Raw genomic sequence first — 18,250 nt, forward strand, 5'->3', positions numbered from 1 at the left:
TGGCATGAATTTAACTGACTCTTACAATATTCCCTCCACTCTCCAGTGTCCACACACACACATACACACACACACACACAAAGTTGAGGATTACAGATTAATTTACTTCAAAACAACATACTCACCAATACTGATCTAAAATCCAAGCAAACTAAAATATCCCGGACAGAGCCTCTTCACAAGGGAATGTAAAAAAAAAAAAAAAAAAAAAATCTGAAGAGAGAGGCTGCCGAAGGTTTAGTGAGGCGGTACAAAAGATCTAAGACGCTCTCCAAACACTCCAATTAGAGGCGATGGAAGGGCGATCAGTGTTGGTGGCAAGTGTGATGCCGGGGAGCAAGTATATCCTTAATTAACACGGTCGGAATATCACACGCACGAAAGAAGATTTTTATCAAAAGTTTTAATTTGTTCTGTTATTTACAAAAGATCTCCAGTTTCAGTTTTATCTTTTATTTCGGAAATCAATCTGCACATTATAAGTAAATCTGTTTCAAATGTGAGCCACAAAATGAATTTACACGTCGTGCACTGAATAAGATGGAGGCAAATATTGCGATGCCGTGATGCACAACTCTTTCAATTTTTCCTTTTTGACAGGCGAATGTATGGCTTTTTTTTTATTTTCCATTTGCTGGTCTTCTTCAAACACACATATAAAATAGTAACAACAACAACAACAATAATAACACTGTTACTTTTAGTGCACACTTTTCTATCCACAATATAATGAAAAAAAAAAAAAAAAAAAACATTGGAAGGGCAGCATTTCGATTACAACGCAGAGGAAACTCAATCAGCCGCCGCAGCACCTCACGCATAAGTAACCCTTGCCGTGAAGACCAGCGGGCCATAACACAGATTTGTTACCCTTGGCACCGGCCAAGGGTAACAAATCTGCAATAAATATGAAAGGCCCACCAAGGTGCCGGTCCCCGAACAGAGTCGAAAGCGGTAATCAAAAATTACAGGATAAGTGTCTTGAAACCTCCCTCTTGAAAGAGTTCAAGCCATAGAAAGGTGGAAATACAGAAGTAGGCAGGGAGCTCCTGAGTTTACCAGAGAAATGGATGAATGATTGAGAATACTGGTTAACTCTTGCATTAGAGAGGTGGACAGAATAGGGGTGAGAGAAAGAAGAAAGTTCTTGTGCAGCGAGGCCGTGGGAGGAGGGGAGGCATGCAGTTAGCAAGATCAGAAGAGCAGTTGGCATGAAAATAGCGGTAGAAGACAGCTAGAGATGCAACAATGCGGCGATGAGAGAGAGGCTGAAGACAGTCAGTTAGAGGAGAGGAATTGCTAAGATGAAAAGCTTTTGATTCCACCCTGTCTAAAATAGTGGTATGAGAGGAACCCCCCAATATATGTAAAGCATATTTCATATATGAACGGATAAGGCCTCTGTACAGAGTTAGCAGCTGGGGAGATGAGAAGAACTGGCGGGGATATCCCAGAACGCCTAACTTCATAGAAGCTGTTTTAGCTAGAGATGAGATGTGAAGTTTCCAGTTCAGATTATAAGTAAAGGACAGACCGAGGATGTTCAGTGTAAAAGAGGGGGACAGTTGAGTGTCATTGAAGAAGAGGGGATAGTTGTCTGGAAGGTTGTGTCGAGTTGATAGATGGAGGAATTGAGTTTTTGAGGCATTGAACAATACTAAGTTTGCTCTGCCTCAATCAGAAATATTAGAGATATCTGAAGTCAGGCATTCTGTGGCTTCCCTGCAAGAATTACTTACTTCTTGAAGTAGTAGTAGTACTAGTAGTAGTAGTAGTAGTAGTAGTAGTAGTAGTAGTAGTAGCAGAAGCAGCAGCAGCAGCTGCTGCAACAGCATTAGATTAGTAGTAGTAGTAGTAGTAGTAATAAAAGTACTACTATTATTACTACTACTACTACTACTACTACTACTACTAGTAGTAGTAGTAGTAGTAGCAGTAGTAGTAGTAGTAGGAGCAGCAGTAGCAGCAGCAGCAGCAGCAGCAGCAGCAGCAGCAGCAGCAGCAGCAGCAGCAGCAGCAGCAGCAGCTGCTGCAGCAGCATTAGTAGTAGTATTAGTAGTAGTAGTAGTAGTAGTACTAGTAGTAGTAATATTATTATTATTGTTATTATTATTATTATTATTAGTAGTAGTAGTAGTAGTAGTAGTAGTAGTAATAGTATTAGTAGTAGTGTATAAGCTATGAGTAAAGGAATATATAAATAAAACAAAGGCATCTCCTTCCTAAATACATACTTAATCATGTAATGATGTCCAAACGCAGTCAACCAACCACCCGAGCCCAGATTCCCTACACACCCACTTAAAGAAAGGAAGAAAAGGACAAATATTGATAAGAAGTCGTAATACCGATAGGAGGCCACAAGTGTAGCTCAGGTCTTTTTTTTTTTTTATGTAGGAAGGACACTGGCCAAGGGCAACAAAAATCTAATAAAAAAAAATGCCCACTGAAATGCCAGTCCCATAAAAGGGTCAAAGCAGTGGTCAAAAATTGGTGGATAAGTGTCTTGAAACCTCCCTCTTGAAGGAATTCAAGTCATAGGAAGGTGGAAATACAGAAGCAGGCAGGGAGTTCCAGAGTTTACCAGAGAAAGGGATGAATGATTGAGAATACTGGTTAACTCTTGCATTAGAGAGGTGGACAGAATAGGGGTGAGAGAAAGAAGAAAGTCTTGTGGAGCGAAGGAGGGGAGGCATGCAGTTAGCAAGATCAGAAGAGCAGTTAGCATGAAAATAGCGGTAGAAGACAGCTAGATATGCAACATTGCGGCGGTGAGAGAGAGGCTGAAGACAGTCAGTTAGAGGAGAGGAAAAGCTTTTGATTCCACCCTGTCTAGAAGAGCAGTATGAGTGGAACCCCACCCCAGACATGTGAAGCATACTCCATACATGGACGGATAAGGCCCTTGTACAGAGTTAGCAGCTGGGGGGGTGAGAAAAACTGGCGGAGACGTCTCAGAACACCTAACTTCATAGAAGCTGTTTTAGCTAGAGATGAGATGTGAAGTTTCTAGTTCAGATTATAAGTAAAGGACAGACCGAGGATGTTCAGTGTAGAAGAGGGGGACAGTTGAGTGTCATTGAAGAAGAGGGGATAGTTGTCTGGAAGGTTGTGTCGAGTTGATAGATGGAGGAATTGAGTTTTTGAAGCATTGAACAATACCAAGTTTGCTCTGCCCCAATCAGAAATTTTAGAAAGATCAGAAGTCAGGCGTTCTGTGGCTTCCCTGCGTGATATGTTTACCTCCTGAAGGGTTGGACGTCTATGAAAAGACGTGGAAAAGTGCAGGGTGGTATCATCAGCGTAGGAGTGGATAGGACAAGAAGTTTGGTTTAGAAGATCATTAATGAATAATAAGGAGAGTGGGTGACAGGACAGAACCCTGAGGAACACCACTGTTAATAGATTTAGGAGAAGAACAGTGACCGTCTACCACAGCAGCAATAGAACGGTCAGAAAGGAAACTTGAGATGAAGTTACAGAGAGAAGGATAGAAACCGTTTGGAAATCAAAGCTTTGTGCCAGACTCTATCAAAAGCTTTTGATATGTCCAAGGCAACAGCAAAAGTTTCACCAAAATCTCTAAAAGAGGATGACCAAGACTCAGTAAGGAAAGCCAGATCACCAGTAGAGCGGCCTTGACGGAACCCATACTGGCGATCAGATAGAAGGTTGTGAAGTGATAGATGTTTAAGAATCTTCCTGTTGAGGATTGATTCAAAAACTTTAGATAGGCAGGAAATTAAAGCAATAGGACGGTAGTTTGAGGGATTAGAACGGTCACCCTTTTTAGGAACAGGTTGAATGTAGGCAAACTTCCAGCAAGAAGGAAAGGTAGATGTTGACAGACAGAGCTGAAAGAGTTTGACTAGGCAAGGTGCAAGCACGGAGGCACAGTTTCGGAGAACAATAGGAGGGACCCCATCAGGTCCATAAGCCTTCCGAGGGTTTAGGCCAGCGAGGGCATGGCAAACATCATTGCGAAGAATTTTAATAGGTGGCATGAAGTAGTCAGAGGGTGGAGGAGAGGGAGGAACAAGCCCAGAATCGTCCAAGGTAGAGTTTTTAGCAAAGGTTTGAGCAAAGAGTTCAGCTTTAGAAATAGATGTGATAGCAGTGGTGCCATCTGGTTGAAATAGAGGAGGGAAAGAAGAAGAAGCAAAGTTATTGGAGATATTTTTGGCTAGATGCCAGAAATCACGAGGGGAGTTAGATCTTGAAAGGTTTTGACATTTTCTGTTAATGAAGGAGTTTTTGTCTAGTTGGAGAACAGACTTGCCATGGTTCCGGGCAGAAATATAAAGTGCATGAGATTCTGGTGATGGAAGGCTTAAGTACCTTTTGTGGGCCACCTCTCTATCATGTATAGCACGAGAACAAGCTGTGTTAAACCAAGGTTTAGAAGGTTTAGGACGAGAAAAAGAGTGAGGAATGTACGCCTCCATGCCAGACACTATCACCTCTGTTATGCGCTCAGCACACAAAGACGGGTCTCTGACACGGAAGCAGTAGTCATTCCAAGGAAAATCAGCAAAATACCTCCTCAGGTCCCCCCAACTAGCAGAGGCAAAACGCCAGAGGCACCTTCGCTTAGGGGGATCCTGAGGAGGGATTGGAGTGATAGGACAAGATAAAGATATGAGATTGTGATCGGAGGAGCCCAACGGAGAAGAAAGGGTGACAGCATAAGCAGAAGGATTAGAGGTCAGGAAAAGGTCAAGAATGTTGGGCGTATCTCCAACACGGTCAGGAATACGAGTAGGATGTTGCACCAATTGCTCTAGGTCATGGAGGATAGCAAAGTTGTAGGCTAGTTCACCAGGATGGTCTGTGAAGGGAGAGGAAAGCCAAAGCTGGTGGTGAACATTGAAGTCTCCAAGAATGAAGATCTCTGCAAAAGGGAAGAGGGTCAGAATGTGCTCCACTTTGGAAGTTAAGTAGTCAAAGAATTTTTTATAGTCAGAGGAGTTAGGTGAGAGGTATACAGCACAGATAAATTTAGTATGAGAGTGACTCTGTAGTCGTAGCCAGATGGTGGAAAACTCGGAAGATTCAAGAGCGTGGGCACGAGAGCAGGTTAAGTCATTGCGCACATAAACGCAGCAACCAGCTTTGGATCGAAAATGAGGATAGAGAAAGTAGGAGGGAACAGAAAAGGGGCTACTGTCAGTTGCCTCAGACACCTGAGTTTCAGTGAGGAAAAGAAGATGAGGTTTAGAAGAGGAGAGGTGGTGTTCTACAGATTGAAAATTAGATCTTAGACCGCGAATGTTGCAGAAGTTAATGAAGAAAAAGTTGAGGGGGGTGTCAAGACACAGAGAGGCAGTCCGACCTGGGGACATTTATGGTCCCCTCCCCAGATGGGGACTCCGAGGCTGGTGTAGGAGTCGCCATGATGATTTAAAAATTTTTGAGTGAAGGGTGTGTGTGTTATTAGGTGCTTGTAGTTTTGTGTGGAGGAAGAGAGACACAAAGGGAAACGTTCAGTGAGGTCACAGCTGGGTTTAATGATAAGTTCATAGCACCCCCTGAACAGTGCATTAGACCTCACTGGGAGTAATTATCGTTTCGGCAGGTGTCTACTGCCTCCTCCTCCTTGTATACGACAACTAGGTAAACACACACACACACACACACACACACACACACACACACATCCCTCTGATAAAAAGGAATTTCAAAGGAAGTACAAAAACGAGATAAAAATCAAAGTATTTCCATTCTGAATAGCTATGAATGTTGCTCTAGTGTTCTCTCTTATGTAGGATCTGTATGTAGGATCTTATGTAGGATATGTAGTGAACTGTAAGCTGCCTTACATTTCTTTTTTAACTTGATACCGTTCGCGGTTATTTTTAGAGTGCGATTAAGGGAGAAAAATATACGATAGTTGTACAGCAGCAGGAGCAGCAGCAGCAGCAGCAGCAGTAGTAGTAGTAGTAGTAGTAGTAGTAGTAGTAGTAGTAGTAGTAGTAGTAGTAGTAGTAGTAGTAGTAGTAGTAGTACATAAGAACACACGAACATAAGAGAACAAGGGAAGCTGGAAGAAGCCAACAAGCCAGCACGTAACAGTCACCCTATGAAACATACATACAGTATCTACTTATTTTCGTGTATGATCACTATCCATACATTCCTATAATTTTCTGAAGCTTAGTACCAACAGTTTGATTAATGAGCCCATTCCATTCATCTACCACTCTATTTCAGAACTAATTCCTTCCTCTCGTTTTCTTAAACCTAACTTATTTTCAAATTTGAATCCGTTATTTCTTGTTCGTAGTAGTAGTAGTAGTAGTAGTAGTAGTAGTAGTAGTAGTAGTAGTAGTAGTAGAAGTAGTAGTAATAGTAGCTACGGTAATAACACTCATGAAAATTATAACTACTAATATGAATAATAATGACATTAAACCCTCACGTGTAATGTGCTGCACTGAAATATATTTTTAGCCAAGTGCAGCTTTGCATGCATGGACTGTGGAGGGTTTTAATGACTATAATGACAAAAATGCGTATCGGGTGACATTATATACGAATATTGAACGTGTTTTGTTATCAGGAATTATGATATTATGGAAAACCTTACACAGATCGTATTGGCTCATTATAGACTCTGTAAACTGAATAGATGAATGAATAAATAAATAAATAAATGAATAACAAATAGATAAATAAATAAATAAACAGATGAATGAATAAACTAGGAATGTGACAGACCATAAGAATTTATTTATTTATTTATTTATTTTCCACAAGAGAGGCTCAACTCAACTTTCCTTTGTTGCTTTTCATGTGTGTACAAGAAAGGCAATTTTCCCTCATTAGCCGCGAGGTTCATGGTACAAATACTGCTTTGTTTGGTAATCATTAAGCACATTGTTACAAACTCTTCATTATCATCGTCACCATCTTTAAATAACAGCTTATGAGAAAAACAACAAACAAAAGACAACGTTATAATGGAATGTGGAGAAAAATAATAGGCAGACATTTCTGAAATTAATTTAGCCATCCCTATTGAAACCATTTTCTACTTAGTTTTGTTAATGAACGGCAATGACTCTTAGTTTTTTTACTTTTTTTTTTTTATATTAACTAACCTCTTACACACGCGGAAACATAATCTCGTACTACATCTCACATATTAATATCAAACCATGAAAAAAATCTAGAGGTATACGCCACATTCTCACAAGAAGGAGCAAGCACCCACCAGCCACACGAGCCACGCCACAATGCACGGGCGCCTTGAGACACCCCCCCTCCCTATCAAGGGGCGGGCAGGCGCTCACAGGCGGCAAATTCCGTTTTCTGTGACGCGGAATACCCTGAGTATGCAGCAATTTTTAGCCTCCAGTGTCCAGGAAATTGACCTTTACACACACTGTTGCTCCTTCGTCGCCATGAAAACTCTTGCAAATGGGTTATATCTTCCACTTGTGATGTCAGTCCCGGGCGGGTGTGAGGGTGAAGAAGGGCCAGCGAGCAGCAACGGTGGAGAGAAATGGTGAGAACACAAAAAGCCTCTGCAGGGAGCCGGGACTGTCCGCCTTGACATGTTGTGGCTGATTTGAGAGAATGGCACCGCGGGAGGGGACTTGGCCACGCTGAGGGGACGCGAGACACTGGGCTGCAAAGGTTAAGGATTTTGAAGCTACAAAGATTTCCCTTAAATTGTGCCACCTTTTCGCAGCACACAGTGGCGGTGTCACTGGCTGGATTAAAGTGTCAGGAAAAGGTAGCAGGGAGGGTGGATATCCTAGCATCTAAAGGGAGGTGGAGACGAAGAAGAGGGAGTGTGTGCTCTGAGAGCAGGTGAAAGATAAAGTGAAATGTACCGTGATGCTTGTGCTTTGTGGATGACGAAAAGAGAGACGAAAAGAAAACGATCACAGGACGAAACTAAGGAAAGGAAAGGGGTAAAGGAAGAGAACGTGCCTCAATAATTCATGAAAATGTGGAGGGGAGACCTGACGAGGTTTTTTTTTTTTTTTTTTTGTGTGTGTGTGTGTGTGTGTGTGTGTGTGTTTCGTAAAGACGCAGCAGCATGTAGATGATGCCCCTTCGACCTTGTGTCCTAGTTCATGATGAGAGAGAGAGAGAGAGAGAGAGAGAGAGAGAGAGAGAGAGAGAGAGAGAGAGAGAGAGAGAGAGAGAGAGAGAGAGAGAGAGAGAGAGAGAGAGAGAGAGAGATAGAGAGAGAGAGAGTCTCCTTCAGCACCATACGACAGACTTGCTGGAAACCTAAACAGAAAAAAAAGAGGCTGTGGGCTCAAGGAGTTGATTAGACTGGCTGGAACAAAAATGAATTAGCGAGTGATTTATGGCGGGGACCAAGGTGGCCGCTCCCTCAAGAGTAGTGTGCAGAGGTGTGGGGGGGGTGAGGTGACTACAGGATACAGAATCCGGTAGGCCACTGTATGGAAATGATGCAGTGTGTGGGTGATGGGGAGAGTGAAGGGAGATGATAACTGTCTGTAAGTCATCATGTTATCTATCATCATGTTATCTATCACTCATTCAATCCATCATATCCTATTTGTCAATAAAGTCAATCAGCCTATCTATCTATCTATCTATCTATCTATCTAACCGTCTGCCTGTCTGTCTCAAAAGGTGTGTGTCTCAAGGAGTTCTCGTCCTCCTCCTCTTCTCTTCATCGCGGCAAACTGTCAGGAGACAGGGAAGCGTTTCAGTGCCTCAAAATTCTTTATTTCATGATAAAATTCTTTATAATATACACATATTATTAAATTTTATCACATTAGCAGCAAGTGTGCCCTACTGAGAAATAAATCAACAATAATCATAATCATTACGTCACTGCTCTGTACAGACTTACTAAATTATAAAGACTTGCGGTGTAAAAACAATGAAAAGACTATCCAGCTTCCTCAGACGCTGCATGAATGCTGCAGATGAAACACAACTTTCCACTGAATCTGCTTTGCAAGTCTTGTTAACGAATACTGAAATTGCTTCTGCAGGTGTAATGAAACAAGAGGAAGACTGACAAAGGTAAATGGGAAAGAGGAGAAATAATAGTCAAGTGAATTATGAAGGAAAATGAAAAGTAGAAAGAGGAGAAGGAGAGCCTATGAAACATACAAAATAGCTCGTGTCTGTAAAATATGTTTACCAACAACCAGCTGGTCTGTTGAGCCTATTACATGGCCTATATACTGCTCACAATTAATGGCTACATATCAAACACATTACCCATCATGCAGACACCAGACTCCGCGCTACTGTGTGAAGACACCCGCGTTCGAAAAATATATAATAAGGAACTTAACTATATGTGTATTCCTTGTTCCCCAAAATACGAAGAGCAAAGCAGAGGTAACGTTTGCGATCAATTTGTTAGGAAGAGTGAGATCTAACATAGCAAAGTTACTCACTCGCCTAGAACACTGAATTTGGAATACCACAACTTTCCTTGTACCTAACCAGTGAGTAGCTTCTGAATGCCCGGCCACGGAAACATTGCTGACTACAACGTGCACGAGATGGTAATTAATCTGGTGGTGCTTGCTAACTAATGAATTTTCAACAGTTTTACTTTGGCGGCAGTTACATACAGAGCAACTCAATTCAAGTCAAGGTCGCCAGGAGCATGATTCGACGTAACGATTTTCCAGAACAACTACCTGAAATACAGACGCAATTAAACCTGACTTGTGCCGCAGTGGAAGTTACATGAGGCAGCAACAGCAGCAGGAAGAGGAGGATAAACGGGCGGGACCCAGACCCAGAGTTTGTTGGACGGAATGAGGAAGAGGCGGCGATGGTAACTTGAAAGGGAAAGGAAGCACGGAGCGGAGGGACAAGGGAGAGTATTTAGGAGGAAGGAAATGGGGCAAAAAGTTTAAAGGTGAAGAGAAAAAAAAAAAAAAAAAAAAAAAAAAAAAGCGGCACAGGGAAAAGGGGACGCGTGGTTAGACTAGCTGGGATGGTGAGACGTTGGGGAGAGGGAGGGAATAGGGGGAGAGGTGTGCAACCAATGGTCCGAAAAGGGAAAGCGTTGAAACCTCACAAAACAGGAAGAATAAAGAAGAGTCATGATGGAGGCACTGAAGCTCATGCGTGGCGCACCTCAAACAGAAATGCAACGTATTCATTACTCGATATTTTGTTTGTCTCTTCCTCCTCTCTAATGACTGGCCTGACCTTTTCCTTTCTATTACAATGGAAAACTAATAGAAAAGGATAAAAACGGGAATTCAGAAGTAGTTGTGCCATTGTTGGGATTAGTAGCGACTTGCTTTTTCATCCACCAGGTGTTAAGTTCCTTCCTAGACTGTTTCCTAGACTGACGGATTACTCTGCTCCCTTTATCAGGAGAGGGATTTTACAATTCTGTTTTCTCTCTTTCTGCTCTTTTTTCCCTCCTTCCGTTTGTTTCGCTCATGCATTTCTCTCTGTTTCTCCCCGGTCTATTTTTGCATTCTCTTTTTCTCCATTCTTCCTCTTTCTCTTTTTTCCCCCTGTCTTTTGTCCATCTGGTATTCTTTATAATTTTCTCCCTTTTTTTCGTGTGTCCATTTCAATACTCTTACTTTTCTACTTTAACCTTTTAGTTTGCACTTTTATTTCTCAGTTTTTTCCTCGTATGTGAGTTTTAAACTTTGAGTCTTGCTATTTCTTTCACATTTTTTTTTTTTTTTTTCAGAGATATAACACATTAAATTTGCTGATCTTTGCTCCATATTGGTACCGGTAAGCAGTCGTTGATCAGAACGGTCCAAATTATGATATTCCGGGAGATGGTTATTTGTGATCAACCCAGCAGGCCATTGCCAAAGTTACATCGCCTCCTGTTGAATTAATCACTTTTGATCGTCACTCACACAAACAATATGTAAAACTGACGCTCTTTAATTTACAAACCATCAAAGACAACAGGGAATCAATGTATCGTTCCTTTGCAGAGGATTTCTCTGAAAAATAACACACACACACACACACACACACATATATATATATATATATATATATATATATATATATATATATATATATATATATATATATATATATATATATATATATATATATATATATATATATATATATATATATATATATATATATATATATATATATATATATATATATATATATATATATATATATATATATATATATATATATATATATATATATATATATATATATATATATATATATATATATATATATATATATATATATATATATATATATATATATATATATATATAATACATAAAAATAAACATATAAAATAAAATAAATAAATAAATAAGTAAAATAAAAATAAAAATAATGCAGGTATTAAAAGATTTGAAATACTCGACTATTTTGAGGTATGTTTAGAAAGTCTATCCGAAAGTTGCACTAGACATTGTTTTGGCACAACGAGAAGAAGCTACAGGGCTCATGTCATATATTTTTTTTTTTTTATACATTTGGTAGAAGAATCAATTGACAAGGCTGCCACATCACAGTGAAGGATTAGCCTCGTTTCGTGTGATCTGTGGGTTATTTTGGTGAGCGGTGAGTAGGTAGATAAAAGGCGGATATGGTGACGACTAGTTAATAGAAGGGGTGGTGATGACTAGTGGTGGTGACTATGAAGATAACAATGGTGATGATGATGACGATGATGATGGTAATGATGATGACAATGGTGATGATATTGATGATGACATTGATGGCATTAGTTTTTAAATAGGCATCAGTTTTTAAATAGGTAAGTGGTAGGAAGAGGAGGAGGAGGAGGAGGAGCAGAAACATCATGATAATAATGATGAAGATGGTGTTCATGATGGAAGAGACATAATGGGAAAAAAAAAGAAAAGAAAGAAGAAAAAAAAAAAGAATATATATATATATATATATATATATATATATATATATATATATATATATATATATATATATATATATATATATATATATATATATATATATATATATATATATATATATATATATATATATATATATATATATATATATATATATATATATATATATATATATATGTAAGGTAGACAGGAAACAGGGAAGCAAGATGATGATGGAAAAGAAAATTGGCAAAATTATAAGAAATACGTAGGAAGAGGAAGAAGAGGAAGAAGAGGAAGAGGAGGAAGAGGAAGGAAAGGAGGAGGAGGAGGAGGAGGAGGAGGAGGAGGAGTAGGAGGAGGAGGAGGAGGATTTGGAAGAGGAGGAGGAGCATGTGTTCCTCTCGCTATGTAAAACACGTGTTGCTGAGCAAACACAAGCTCACACACCTTTTTAGAGAAACCTTTTCTGTGAACAACAACCATTTATACATATAATGTTTGCTTTGGCCTCTCTCTCTCTCTCTCTCTCTCTCTCTCTCTCTCTCTCTCTCTCTCTCTCTCTCTCTCTCTCTCTCTCTCTCTCTCTCTCTCTCTCTCTCTCTCTCTCTCTCTCTCTCTGTGTGTGTGTGTGTGTGTGTGTGTGTGTGTGTCAGTTGCCTCAGACACCAATGTTTCAGTGAGGAAAAGAAGATGAGGTTTAGTAGAGGAGAGGTGATGTTCTACAGATTGAAAATTAGATCTGAGACCACAAATGATGCAGAAATTAATGAAGAAAAGTTGAGAGGGGTGCCAAGACACTTAGGGTCGATACAAGAAGAGCAGTCCGACCTGGGGACATCTGTGGTCCCCTCCCCGGGTGGAGACTCCGAGGTATTATTATGATGGCCATCACAATGACAACTGACAGGAAACGCAAAAGTGGTCGGCAAGACGTAAGGGAGAAGTGAGTCACTGTCACTAATTTTCAGTAGGAATTGACTATGAAAACTGTTGTAGACAATCCCTATAAAAGCAATACTGAGACTGACTACGAAAGGTTAACCCTCGACATTACCGTTATGCTGAGAGCATAACAAAAGTGACAGTGTCTGGCATGGAGGCGTACATTCCTCACTCTTTTTCTCAACCTAAACCTTCTAAACCTTGCAAGACTTTTCTCGGGCTATACATGATGGAGAGGCAGCCCACTAAAGGTACTTGATCCCTCAATCACCAGAATCTCATGCGCTTTATATTTCTGCCAGGGACCATGTCAAGTCTTCGCTCAAACCTTTGCTAAAAACTCTACCTTGGACGATTCAGAGTTTGTTCCTCCCTTTCCTCCACCCTCTGACTACTTCATGCTACCTATTAAAATTCTTCACAATGATGTTTTCCATGCCCTGGCTAGCCTAAACCCTCGAAAGGCTTATGGACCTGATGGGGTCCCTCCTATCGTTCTCAGAAACTGTGCCTCCGTGCTTGCACCTTGAATAGTCAAACTCTTTCAACTCTGTCTGTCAACATCTACCTTTCCTTCTTGCTGGAAGTTTGCCTACATTCAGCCTGTTCCCAAAAAAGGATGACCGTTCTAAGCCCTCAAACTAATGCCCTGTTGCTTTAATTTCCTGCCTTTCTAAACTTTTTAATTTATCATCAACAGGAAGATTCTTAAACATCTATCACTTTACAACCTTCTGTCTGGTCGTCAGTATGGGTTCCGTCAAGGCCGCTCTACTGGTGATCTTCTAGCTTTCCTTACTGAGTCTTGGTCATCCTCGTTTAGAGATTTTGGTGAAACGTTTGCTGTTGCCTTAGACATAGCAAAAGCTTTTGACAGAATATGGCACAAAGCTTTCATTTCCAAACTATCCTCCTACGGCTTTTATCGTTCTCTCTGTAACTTCATCTCAAGTTTCCTTTCTGACCGTTCTATTGCTGCTATGGTAGACGGTCACTGTTTTTTTTCCTAAATGTATTAACAGTGGTGCTCCTCAGGGTTCTGTCCTGTCACCCACTCTCTTCCTATTATTCATCAATTATCTTCTAAACCAGACTTCTTGTCCTATCCACTCCTACGCTGATGATACCACCCTGCACTTTTCTACGTCTTCTCATAGACATCCAACCCTTCAGTTCATGAAACGAAACCACAGAACGCCTGACCTCTGATCTCTCTAAAATTTCTAATTAGGGCAGAGCACACTTAGTATTGTTCAGTGCATCAAAAACTCAATACCTCCATCTATCAACTCGACACAAGCTTTCAGACAACTATCCCCTCTTCTGCAGCGACACTCAACTGTCCCCCTCTTCTACACTGAACATTCTTGGTTTGTCCTTCACATCTCATCTCTAGGTAAAACAGCTTCTATGAAATTAGGCGTTCTGGGTCTTCTCCGCCAGTTTTTTTTTTTCTTTTTTTTCTCACCCCCTACCCCCAAGCTGCTGTGTACAGGGGCCTTATCCGTCCATGTAAAGGCTATGCTTCACATTTATTGGGGGGTTCCATTCACACCGCTCTTTTAGACAGAGTGGAATCAAAAGCTTTTCGTCTTATCAACTCCTCCTCTCTAACTGACTGTCTTCAGCTTCTTTTTCATCGCCGCAATGTTGCATCTCTTGTTATCTTCTACCGCTATTTCCATGCCAACTGCTCTTCTGATCTTGCTAACTGCATGTCTACCCTCCTCCCTCGGCCTCGCTGCACAAGACTTTCTTCATTCTCTCACTCCTATTCTGTCCACCTCTCAAATGCAAGAGTTAACTAGTATTCTCAATCATTCATCCCTTTCTCTGGTAAACTCTGGAACTCCCTGCCTGCTTCTGTATTTCCACCTATGTTGCGAGGTTGTAAGTAGAAATTATTCCTCAAATCTATAATCAGTAAGGCATAGTAAATAGGAAATGAGACTTCAGAGTAACCAGAAAGGAAAACTGTAAGTCACAAAATTCATAGTATGTTATATTCTTTGATAATTGCGGGTGTACGTAGCAGCCATGGCCTTGAGACGTAAGGTGTTGCCAGATGTACATCCAACCTTTTACCTGAACGTACAGTTCTCGTTTATTTATAGGTATTTATAATGTAAAGACGTACTGATTTATTGCACATACTGTAAGGCTGTGAAAGTATATGTAGAGGTGAGATTGAAAGCTTTAAAAAAATATAAAAGTAAAATTCCGCTTCCCAAGTCTGATATCGTGGGCTCTGAGGAGGGAAATAATCCTGGAATCAAAATCGCTTGGTAGCCACACTTGCATTCATACCATGGGAATAATATATATATATATATATATATATATATATATATATATATATATATATATATATATATATATATATATATATATATATATATATATATATATATATATATATATATATATATATATATATATATATATATATATATATATATATATATATATATATATATATATATATATATATATATATATATATGAATCGACTTGTTATTTTCCCTTTTCTGTCATTTTACGGGGTAAATAAGAAGCTTAGGAAAAAGAAATGCAGCCTGACAAGACCACTATCTCTGACAAAGCGCAACACTGTACTGGTTAAAAGTTTTTCCTTTGAAATGTTATTACAAGTTTTCTTTTCTGTGATGCCTGTCAGCACTACGTATATTTTACTTTGTTTATACACATCTTAACACTGTTCCTCGAATACACCTTGCTGTGGCTCTTATGGTCTCTGATGCTGGATGTGAGGCTTAAAATTTCGTTACTTTATGGTGCAAACGTTTCTTATGAAGATTTAACGATAGGAGCTCGTTAAAACATTTTCCAGAAGTATTTCTCAAATTTCTTCGCTGAATTTAAATGGCATACGCATGTATAACATTAGCTTCTCTGAAGGACGACCAGAAATACGCATCCTATTTTCCCAGAATAGAAAGAGGTATCTCTTGAATTCTTTGCTCTGTGGTCGTGCTCTCCCTTCCTGCCGTGTCGTGAAATGAAAACAAACAGAGGCACAAAGCATTACTTTTCCCAGGTGGTCTGTTGATGCAGTTATGAATAAAGAAGTATAAAATTTAGGTTGAGAGCATGACATAATCCACTTCTCAACTCTCTTTCAAAACAAATACCACCTGGTAAAGTAGAGCAGGAAATCGACTGCTTGCAAATTATGGTGACACACTGAAGGCACGGCTGCACTAACTCACTTTGCCAGAAACAATGAACGCAGAGCAACATAACGTAGGTCAGGTGAGGGCACAACTGCTGAGCAAGGTCAAGGCCACGCTTCTTGAATTTTCCTGGTCAGGTTCTGGTCAACGGACTTGCCAGCGTCCCGACTCATGGTCCGCCTGACGCTCGCCTGCAATCCGGTGACACACGGCGTCCAGGGAACCATTTGTCACTCCCACAGTCGGCTCAGGTCGGGTTGATGCTGCAATGGAGAACCCCCTTAGGTTTGCGGCACTGCACCGTAAGCTTCCAGCCAACAGCCGTGCAGGGAAGCACATTCATAACCACACCTCCCCACCTGCCGCCTTAATGAATATGGCATTACTAACGTCTGGACTGTTACGGACAGCAATGATCGCAGCCTGACATGCAAGACCCTCATTCTCAACACTCTCCTCCTGGCAGTTACTGATTAACTTATTTGTGAGTTTCTCGTTTTGTTCTGTCATTGAACAACTACAAGGCTACCAACAAAACATTAGTGAAATCCTCAGATATTGCAAAATCATTTCATCTTTAGATTTTTCTATGCATGTTGAATATTTACGTTACGAAAGGAACACATTGTACATTTCATTTCAAGATATTTTCTTGTCACTATAATATTGAATAAATAAATAAATATATATATATATATATATATATATATATATATATATATATATATATATATATATATATATATATATATATATATATATATATATATATATATATATATATTGTCACGATCGCCTACTTACCTGCGATCGTACGATACCGGTTATCTCTCCAAGAAAGTGGACGTTACACTGATCCCGGAAAGTTTTAAAGGTCTGGATTTTTAAAGGCTTCGAGTGCCTACCCGACCTATCCGAAATCGTCAGAATTATCTCTTACTCCACCTTTACCTTGACTCAGCACACCTGGAATCACCTCTAATACCAGATTGTTGTTGGGGGGGGGTAGAAAACACGATTATTCCATGTTACAAGCACATATATTAATACTAATAATAATTCACAAACAACATGAGGTAGCACACGTTACTACATGACGTTCTCGTCACTTCCCACGTCACCAGAACCCGTTTACACCTCCACCAGTCACAGAAATGTTTCCCCTCAACCGCAGGAATTTACCCGGACGCCATTTCCGCGTCCCCAGACAATAATTCCCGAATTTCACCTCCTCAAACCTCACAAGAGATTTACCTCCTCAAACCTCACAAAATATTACCATTATCACCAAAGATTACCCATAACACCATAACATCGTCCCCAAAATCACCAGTACACCACAACACCAACTTCCAAGGTTAACACCACAACCTCCACTCACAAAATGGCTGCCAGTTTGACCTATGACCCCTCCCAACAGCGTCACCGGCACAACTCAACAACCGAATTTCAGCGGACAAGAGCTCTTGGTACCACAAAAGACTCACTAACCTGATCCTGGATATCAAGGTTATACCGCTACACCACTAATACCTCCACAAGCTCACTCCATCACCAATCCACACCAAAATCCTCCCCTGAGAGACGCCTTCCCTCCACCTTTCCTCACGACCTAAGGCGCTCTGATTTTTCCCCTCCTTGGAATGTGTTGTTGCCCACTCAAGCTCCCCTCGTTTTCAACGTATTTCACCTCAATTATACTCCCTTCCTTATACATATAAAGATATAGAGAACTTAAATTATGAAGAGAATAATACTACATGATATAAAATGGGTAAATAAGCCTTACACTACTTATAACAATAATAAGGATAATGTCTGAATGGCAGGTAACCGGAACACGGGGACACTAAGAAAACGTGATCCCATTCAAGGTAAACTCGGCCAATAACATGACATCCCCTTCCCAAAAGAGGCGTGAGGCACCTGATTAGGATGCCTCACGACTAGGCGGTGCGCGGGACAAGGCATCGGCAATAATATTCTCACTGCCTTTCACATGGTGAATCTCTAAGTTATAGTCCTGTAAGACCAGGCACCACCTCATCAGCCTCTGATTGGAGTTTTTCATTTTATGCAAGAATATGAGTGGATTGTGGTCGGTGAAGACCTGCACAGGCTGTCCCGTCCCTTTGACGTACACTTCAAAATGACTCAAACTCAGCACTAGGCCCAAAGCCTCTTTCTCAATAGTGCTGTAAGCCCTTTGATATGGTAACAACTTCTTAGAATAATAGCCTATGGGGTGCTCCATTCCCTCATGTTCTTGCATTAACACAC

General features: G+C 40.3%; 1 long non-coding RNA gene across 1 annotated transcript in view; it reads right to left on the reverse strand.

Annotated features, from left to right (window-relative positions):
* Positions 1–15,288: 15,288 nt before the first annotated feature.
* LOC135110024 (uncharacterized) overlaps positions 15,289–18,250 on the reverse strand; it is a 35,251-nt gene continuing 32,289 nt past the window's right edge. The window contains exon 3 of the long non-coding RNA XR_010273038.1: positions 15,289–16,233. This is a non-coding gene — a long non-coding RNA (uncharacterized LOC135110024). The remainder of the gene's footprint in view (positions 16,234–18,250) is intronic.

The sequence above is a fragment of the Scylla paramamosain genome, chromosome 19, assembly GCF_035594125.1.
Source record: "Scylla paramamosain isolate STU-SP2022 chromosome 19, ASM3559412v1, whole genome shotgun sequence".
NCBI lineage: Eukaryota > Metazoa > Arthropoda > Malacostraca > Decapoda > Portunidae > Scylla > Scylla paramamosain.